General features: G+C 38.3%; 1 protein-coding gene across 4 annotated transcripts in view; it reads right to left on the bottom strand.

Annotated features, from left to right (window-relative positions):
- The window catches only part of LOC106467380 (histone acetyltransferase KAT7-like), an 88,440-nt gene that overhangs the window by 79,037 nt on the left and 544 nt on the right, over window positions 1–8,859 (bottom strand). The window lies entirely within an intron of this gene.

The raw sequence follows: 8,859 nt of genomic DNA, 5'->3' as shown, positions 1-8,859 counted from the left end.
AGGCGGGGTCACAGAATCTAAGCCATGCATACACAAGCACTCGGGACAAGTCCTCTGGGCGAGTCCAGCGACATTAGCGCAACAGCTTCATTGTGGCTTTCACTGCCACGCATCATAACATGCCTCGCTCACCAGTGGACTTGGCAGACAGACAAGATTGGTATATAGTATAAATATTAGATTGTTAAATCTAAGATAATATCAAAATTATACATAAGCAAACCTTAAATAAAACTTTCATAAAATACTCAATGCAATGAATTCTAAGGCAGCACAAAGCTGTTTAATAATTTGCATGATTAAAAATATATTAAGAATAACTAAGAAAACTTGAACAATGAGTTAATTTAAAATGTGGTACTTAGGTACAATGACATCCAACTGGTGGTAAGGTTTCTGCAAAAGTACAGATTCACAAAAAGTTATGTATCGAATAAGTTCAACATGTAAAGGATGGGAACAATAATTAAATCTTTATTTGCAATGATATCTGTGTTTGTTACCAATATGGTAAGCTTGTACTGACTGCTAGGGTGAAGAGTAGTCTTTCCATGATCAAGATACCTTAATATGTGTAAATACTCCACTTTTATAGTCAGGCAAAACTGTAATGTGGTATCCCATAAGTCATTCAGTCACATACTTCGGCTACATGTCTACATACATAATTCAAATTGTTCCAAACAAACTTTTAGTTTTCTGAATCATTTGTTTGAATAGGCTACTTTCATAGAAAGTTCACACAGAAAGGCATACATGCTAGCTGAGAGTTAAGTTGCACTATGTAATCTTTACCTGTGTATAAGGATTAGCACGATTACAACTTTTGACATCCAGTATACATAAAAGCCATAACTATACGCATAACTGCATGGAAATATAAAACAATTCCCTGAATATACCTATCTACTAGCTATAGAAGTGTGAAATTAGTGGTTACTTCAGCTACAAAAACTACAGGCAATTTCTGAGAAAATTCAAACAAACATTAACACTACAAACATCTCCGAAACATCAAGCTAACCAACTATATGGCCAATTTTGCTTCAGTAAACCATTCCTTTTTTTAAGCAGATGAGTAATAATACTTCAGTATGACATTCTATATGCATTATATGACAAAAGTGTCAGGTCTAAAGTAATAAATCACAGGTCCTCTGCAACTCTCCCTCCTCTCTCCTAACTTGTAAGGCAAAGTATTTTCAAAGATCTATCATGCCACTTTTCCAAATTTAGATGTTTGCACTTTAGCCATTGAAACATTTGTCAAAAATGGTCATGAAAAGTTTGGCTACTACAGGCTCACAGAAAAATGAGCTTAAAAAGAAGCTATAGATAATTGTAGTGGTTGTCAATTTTTATATGGCTCAGTCTCTAAAACTGTGAGTGTCACATGATATTTCAAAATGTTTTCTTACTGTGAACTACAGCATCACAGTAGCATAATAATGTTTTTACTTGGCATTTCATGAGGGGTATTATAACTTTGAAACTTCATTGTGTTTATTACAATTAAATTATTTGAAGTTATAATTTCCCTGTAATGAAAATGTATTTCTCTTAGATATTTACCTCTGCTCAAAAAATTAGTTATTCTCATTCATTGCTGCCCTCTATATGAAAACATTTTCTTTACACATGCCACAAGCCTTCTGCTCCCCCCCTATTGGAATTGAAATATTTCAACGTGTCTCTCATGCAAATCATCATGAGTCATTTCTTCATCAATAGGAGCATGACATGCTGATGTGGTGCATGCAACTCCCTCACTAGCACTTTAAAGTTTGGCAGAAAATTTAAGCACTGGAGGAAAGTGGGCAAGAAGTTTGACAGGAGGTAAGTACCTAACAGAAACATATTTTCAGTGTAGGAAAATTATAGTTTCTGATATGGCACTTATCTCCACTATAAAATTAATTCCACACTGAATAGGAGGAGAGAATGATAGAAGTACCTCTTGAAAGTGTCAGAAGGCTACCCCTAGAAATGAAAGAGTCAGATCTGTAGATCAGATGATTGGAACCACACCACTTCTGAACCAGGTATATTCTTCACGCATCTGTGAAATGTGGAAAAGGAGAGGAGCACATCTAAGTGGTAGAGAACTGTGTCAGGATCATGATCTTAACCATATAAAGTAAATATAAATTACATGAATAGAAACATGGGTAAAACAATGGATGTGCCCTCAGGAGTAGAATGGCTAGGGCATTAAAGACTGTACTCAGTAAGTCAACTACATCCAAAAACCATGTCACTGGGAACTGAAATCCACATGGGGGTAGGATAAGGATCATACCATCTTCATCCCAAACCCAAAAGACCAGGCAGATTGAGAATCACACCATCTCCCAGGTATGACACGAGTATTAGAATTGAGCTATCAATCCAGGGACCCAACATCAAGTATCAAAAGGATGTCTATAGTATGCAATAAACTCCCCCAACTGGGAAACTTAGTGGAACCATCCAAAAGGCAATAACATCCTCATATTAAGATAGGATGAGGGAGAGTCAAAGAACAGAACTGTAACAATCCCTTGTACTACTTTTGTGACCCACAATACAGAAGGAGGAAAATCAAGAAGGAAGATAGACAACCCAAAACATGTGTGAGGACTTATGTTTACTGGTTCTACTCGAAATCCAAAACCAAGCTGTGGGGTATCAACATCCGCATAGTGGTAGGAAGAGGGCTCCCAATCAAAGGGATGAACTGCATTTTGACATATCATTCCTTCATAATTGTATATTGCAAAGTGGAGGACAGTACATCATCTACACCCACGGAACACCTCTTCCTTACTTTGCACTGAATTGTTATAGCTATCTTTGTGTGGAACCCATTCAGGAGGATGCCTCCATGGTTCACCACCTCAGTGGCTTGGAACTGGAAAGTGGTAAGGACTCCCATACTCCACTAGAAGAAAGGAGGGTGAAAAGGCAGTGACCACAAAACCCTATTTTGTAAAGCAGACTATATCAAGCTATTCACTATAGGCATGGCAGGAATGGGCAGCTATCCCATTCTGCTTTACGCATACAGTCCATGGGTGGAAGGTCCAGGACATGCATGTTTATGAAACAAAATATGTGAGGTTATTCACCTACAAATGATCTTGTGGAACATCCCATCTCAATGCTGAGCATTGCAATCCATGGAATATAAAGCACAAGTCAACATGGCTGTACAGTACAGATTTCTAGTTAAAGAATACCTGGTCAGGCACCACACGCCACAGAGTGGGATCCATATAATGAGGAAAGGAAAAGACCTCTGAAAAGAAAGTATGAATTGAAACTTATCAAAGTTGCACCAAAGCCTGAAGAATGGCCAATGGTGGAAGACAAAAACCCGATGAAGAAGAAACCGTGATATGATGTAGATAATGGGAGACGAATGTATTGAGTGTGGTCCACATGCCTGATAGTAGAATTTCCTCCAATAGACGATGAAGAGGAGAAGCAAGGGAAAAGGTGAGGTGTCTAATCTGATGAGAACACACCCAGAACAACTTGTAGGAAGAAGAAGGCAAGGAGGAGTAAGCAAATTGTATCAAAAGTCAGACCCAATTAGTGAAGGTTCAAAATGAAATATCATGAAGAGAGGAAGAATGCCAGGGGATAATGAGTCGGAAATGGGTACAACAGAAGGATGCCCTACGGGTAATATAACAACGAAGAGCCCTGATCAGACACAGAAGCCTATCCGGATTCGGTCAAGGGTAAAGATGAGAAATGGAAGGAAGGGGAACAGGCAAAAAGAAGGAGCTACCCTCCCAAGCCACAGAGGTCTTTGGGAGGAAGGAACAATCTGGATAAAGGAGAAGATAGGCAGGGTGACAAAGTGTACATGAAATGTCAATGGCAAACAAATCTGACCACCGACATCCACAGGCTAAACGGGAAGGAAATATGCCTTAAGGGAAAAGTGAAACATGGAACATGAGGAAAGTGGTTCAAATGGAGGTAAAGTAAGGGAATGGAGTACCACATTAACATCCCAATCTGGAAGGGTAAGTCACCTAGAAGGGCAGCGGAACCAGAAGGCATGCAGTAGCATGGTAAGGACAGGTGAAGTAAAAATGCTACAGTATCAGGAAAAATGGAAGGCATGGGATAAAGCTGCCTGATAACGTGAGACCAAGGACCCCCAGTCAAAAAACGAAGTGAGAAAATCTGCTACCCGAGACTCAGTAGGTTAGTCAGCAGGAAATCCTCTAGTTGTAGACCAACTGCAGAACACCTTCCACTTGTGCTTATACATATCCATGGAATAAGAATGTATTTAACCAGCTAAAAAAAAAATGACTCAAAGAACTAAATAAAAGCCAGGCGTGAAGATGCAGGACATGAATGGCGGGATGTAGGACCAGCACCCAAGATTGACGAAGAAGGTAGGGAGACGATGGAAGAGGAACAGGAGGGGAGAGTAGCAGGTGCTGTAACCATGGAAACCATGCCTGAGCTGGCCAATAAGGAGCAATCAGATAGGAGGATAAACATAAAGATATTTGTGGAACCATTCTTGGCTGAAGGACACGCAATGAGATGAATTGTGTGTAGGCCCAGTATAAGAAATTCAACATCCAAACACATAGCCACTACTGAATTGTCAAAATGAACCATCACCATACAATATTGGGCGAGAACAAGAAGTGATTCAATGCCCAAAGTACAGCTAGAGGTTCGAGAATGCTGATATTTAAAGCACTTTCCTCCACAAACCAACAGCCCAAAGATTCCTGGTAGTTGACCCATTCACTCAGCCTTTCTCGGGATGCATCCATTAAAAGATGTAGATCCAGATGCGGAGAGGAAGTTGCATGCCTGCTGATGTTTGTGCCTTGTCCAACTACCAAAGGAGATTGACTCGCAGGTTAAGAGGAAGAGTAATGGGAGTAGAAAAAGGATCCTGCACCAGGTTCCATTGATCGTGAAGAGCCCACTAAAGGGATCTCATATAAGCACGACTGGGAGGACAAGTCATCGAAGACCACATACCCAAAAGCGATAGAACCTCGTGAGCAGTAAGTGATGGAATCGAAAGGGTTTGGCAAACTAACCATTCCATAGAATGAAGCCTTAAAGAAGAAAACTGGGCCTGACAGATACAAGTGTCGAAAATGAGCCCCAAGTGGAACAAAACTTCTCCCATTTGATTAACCAACCCACTCAATCAGCCACTAAAAGGAGCTGCCAAGTACGGCTGGTTGACTCTGGTTTGGAATGAGCCAGATGAAAATTCAACCTCAGACCATGAAGATGTCAAGCAAATGCTCAGACAACCCAACAAAAAACACAAGGGGCTGAAGCAAGCCCTAATGGTAGGGCTCAAAATTGATAAACCACCCTGAGATGGAGAAACTTAAGATAAGGACGAGACCGATGTGATATAGGTATATGGATATAAGCACTGCCCACATCCATTTTGGTCATCCATAAACCCTGAGAAAATCCCTATCTCAGGGTGAGAAAAGACTCTATGGTAAACTGGGACAGGTGAATGAATCGGTTGAGGCAAGATAAATCTATGACTGGCTTCCAGTCCCCGTTTTTCTTGGAAACAACATAAAGTCAGGAATACAAACCTGTTGAAGGATGGCGAACAGGTTCGATGGCCTGCTGAGATAGCAATTCCCGAACTGCTTCCAACAGACACTGGCTGGTCATGGGATCCTGGGGAGGAAGGAAGGAAATGGGGAAAGGAGATATGGAAGCTGAAGAAAGAAAAGGGGATCACGAATCCTTCTGATAAAATGTGAAAAACCCATTGATCCTGGACAAATGAATGCCAGCAATGAAGAAAATCGGCTAGCCGAGTTCTCACCAAACCAGAACCCACTTGGTAGTTACTGGTAGTGCTTGCTAATCCCGTTGTTTATTTGCAAGGCAAATTGATCAGCATGAGCCCGATTATATCAGGGGAGGAAGGAAAAACAAAATGAGGTGGGAAGATTGGTCTTGTAGTAAGGAAGGAAGTGGCACATAAGGAGAAATGGATAAAATGTCACATACCTGAAAAACAAAATCCAAAAAGACTGTGTTAGGCCTAACTGATACCTCAGGCAGGGGATGGGAAGGTACAGCAAAACCAGGAGGAAGAAACAGATGATCCAAGTCCTCATCAGTCTGAACAAATGTTGGCCCATGTAATGTTTGATCTCCTGGTGGACAAATCTACTGCTGGGTCACCCATACCTGAAGCCTGAGAAAGAATGCTAGTTGCTGGTGTGACCCCAAAGTGGAAACATGAACTTCAGAATTCACTGTGAAGAAGAGTCCACCAAATTCAAGCAGTGAAAAATAATATTGTGACTGGAACTAACTGATAAAAATTTAAAGTGAAGAAACTGTCTGAAATAAATTAAAGAAAACCACTTTGTGATTAAACTTAAGCCAAATGCATATCTTTAAACAAAGAAGAAGCATGTCCAAACCCAAGCACAGCAAAATGAGAAGGGATATTTTGGTAGAGGAGTATAGAGGGGGTCACATGCATCACGTGAGCATGTCATGCTCCTATTGGTGGAGAAGTATGCATGATGATTTGCATGAGAGACAAGTTGAAATCTTTCAATTCCAATAGGAGGGAGCAAAACACTTGTGACATGTGTAAAGAAAACAATTGCATATAGAGAGCAGCACTGAACAAGAATAACTAATTTTGTGAGAGAACGTAAGTCCCGTATCGGAATAACGATAATCAACAGATAATCGAGTAAGGCATCAGAAACTACCCTGTTCTATCTACCTAACAATCATTAATTTTTACCTTGCTTGTCAAACCTGTCATATAGCATCCACCTTATTCTATATATTAATGTTACTGATAGTGTAAAATATTGGTGATATAACCCTTTAATTTTTCTCTATCTGAAAGAAACCAATATCATCTAAAGAACACTCCATTTCATTACAAAAATTGAAAGGAAAAGCATATCCAAATCAAAAGAGTTGATGTCAATATGTATCTTTGTAACATGGATGGCAATGTATCATACATTTCTTTAAGAAATATGACACTTGTGTAAACATACTTCCTGACCTCTATCTAATGGAATTTGTAAATATGAGAAAAGGAAACCTGACACAAGAATACAAAATATGAAACATGCCATATATGTTCCAAAGAGTCAAAACACTTTAAAGCATAATAGTCACAGTTGAAGCTTCTGAAATTTCACAAATATCTCTCATAGAAAAGGACTTCTGGTTAAGAGTCTGATGAGTTGATCAGTCTAGCATCTTGAAACAAAACACTACTCATGTACTTAAACATCAATACTTCTTCCATGTGATCGTTATCTGTTCTGTGGCAAAGAGCATATTAATGCCAAAGAAACTATACCAAAACTTGTAAAATGTCTGCCTAAAACTGATGAAAATTGTATAAAAGAGAATGCAGAACACATTGATTTGATGGCCAGTGAAGATTTGATAACTCGTGAACACAAGAAAGCACTGGAAAAGTTGAAAGGCACAATGAAGCTGGCAAAAGCAACTGCTTATTCAAAGGACTCGTATGAATGCATCTAAACATCTCTGTCACAAAGTAATAAAATTATTAAATATATGGCTGTTTCATAAAAACTGACAAAATAAGAAAATGATTAAAGAAATACATTGAAAAGTAAATCCAGTTTTGTCAAAGAAATTATTACTGTGCATCCTTGTGTATTATAGTATTCTACTGTAGTAACCACAGGGCAAACTACAAAGACACAGAGATAGCAAATGAATTGGCATAATTGGACGAAAAGAATAAAAGCAGCAGCACTTATTGCATGGCAACACATTAGGGATGATCAAAGATTAGTTGAAGGCATTCCATAGCTTCCTACTACAAGGTTGTTATTGTACAAAATATAAAGGTTATCACCACTGCTGCTGAAATGTTTGTCATTAATAGTATCTGGAAAGCCAAGGAAACACCTGTCCCCAAAAACAGATTGTTTTTTACACCCCTAAAATCAAAATATGTTATGAGTAGTAACTCGAGGGCAATAGACAATGCCAAAATATGTTATGATAGTTATGGCAAACATCTGACTGATAGTACAAAAATTATTACCCCTACTCAGTCATTTGAACATTGTCAGTTGTATTCTAAAATTTCTGAAGCTTGAAAGCTAACATTTTTCTAAGCTGAACATGTAATTCCGAGAGAAGCTTACCATCTTTCACAAAAAGCTTTCTCAACTTATATTGCCCTCTATTTGTATATGTTAACCTTTAAAGAGGAGAACATGGCAAAGTTACTAGTACAAGAAATTAGGCATGTCTGGTAAGTTTAAGCATTTTTCACCCAAATATATTTTTGTTTGGTTTCAAATAGCATTTGTCATATATATTAGCCTATGAGGCTGTTGCAATGAGCTATACAAAATTATATATCTTTGTCATTGTCAATTCCATTTCCTGATAAATCTTGGATTATTGAAGAAAAAGTGAAATGTTTTTAAAATGAAAGTGAAGGACTGATTTAAATTTAATTGCATATTCTGAAAGCTAGTCTTTCAAGTTTCAATTTACAGTTAATTTTGTTGGAAAAGGTGAAGAAACGATTAAAACTGTGTGCCACATAAGTGCTTTTCCAGCTTCAAAGTTCAATTGTCACGAAGTTGCTACAATTCAAAACAAACGTAATTTATAATATAAAATATAACGCCTCTACGGCCATGGCCAAAAGTACTACCACAAGCATGTTTTTAATTAATGGCAATAGCAATGGAAAATGACACTATAGAATCATGAAACACCACCTCTTATAGTATTTTGGCACTTGTGTATAAAGTTAAAATAATGAATAATATTCAACGTTAAACTGGTACACAATTAAAAACATTTTTTTAGGCC

The sequence above is a fragment of the Limulus polyphemus genome, unplaced genomic scaffold (genome assembly GCF_000517525.1).
Source record: "Limulus polyphemus unplaced genomic scaffold, Limulus_polyphemus-2.1.2 Scaffold2593, whole genome shotgun sequence".
Lineage (NCBI taxonomy): Eukaryota > Metazoa > Arthropoda > Merostomata > Xiphosura > Limulidae > Limulus > Limulus polyphemus.
The sequence above is the reverse complement of the archived record's forward strand: the minus strand, read 5'-3'. Positions and strand labels throughout refer to the sequence as shown.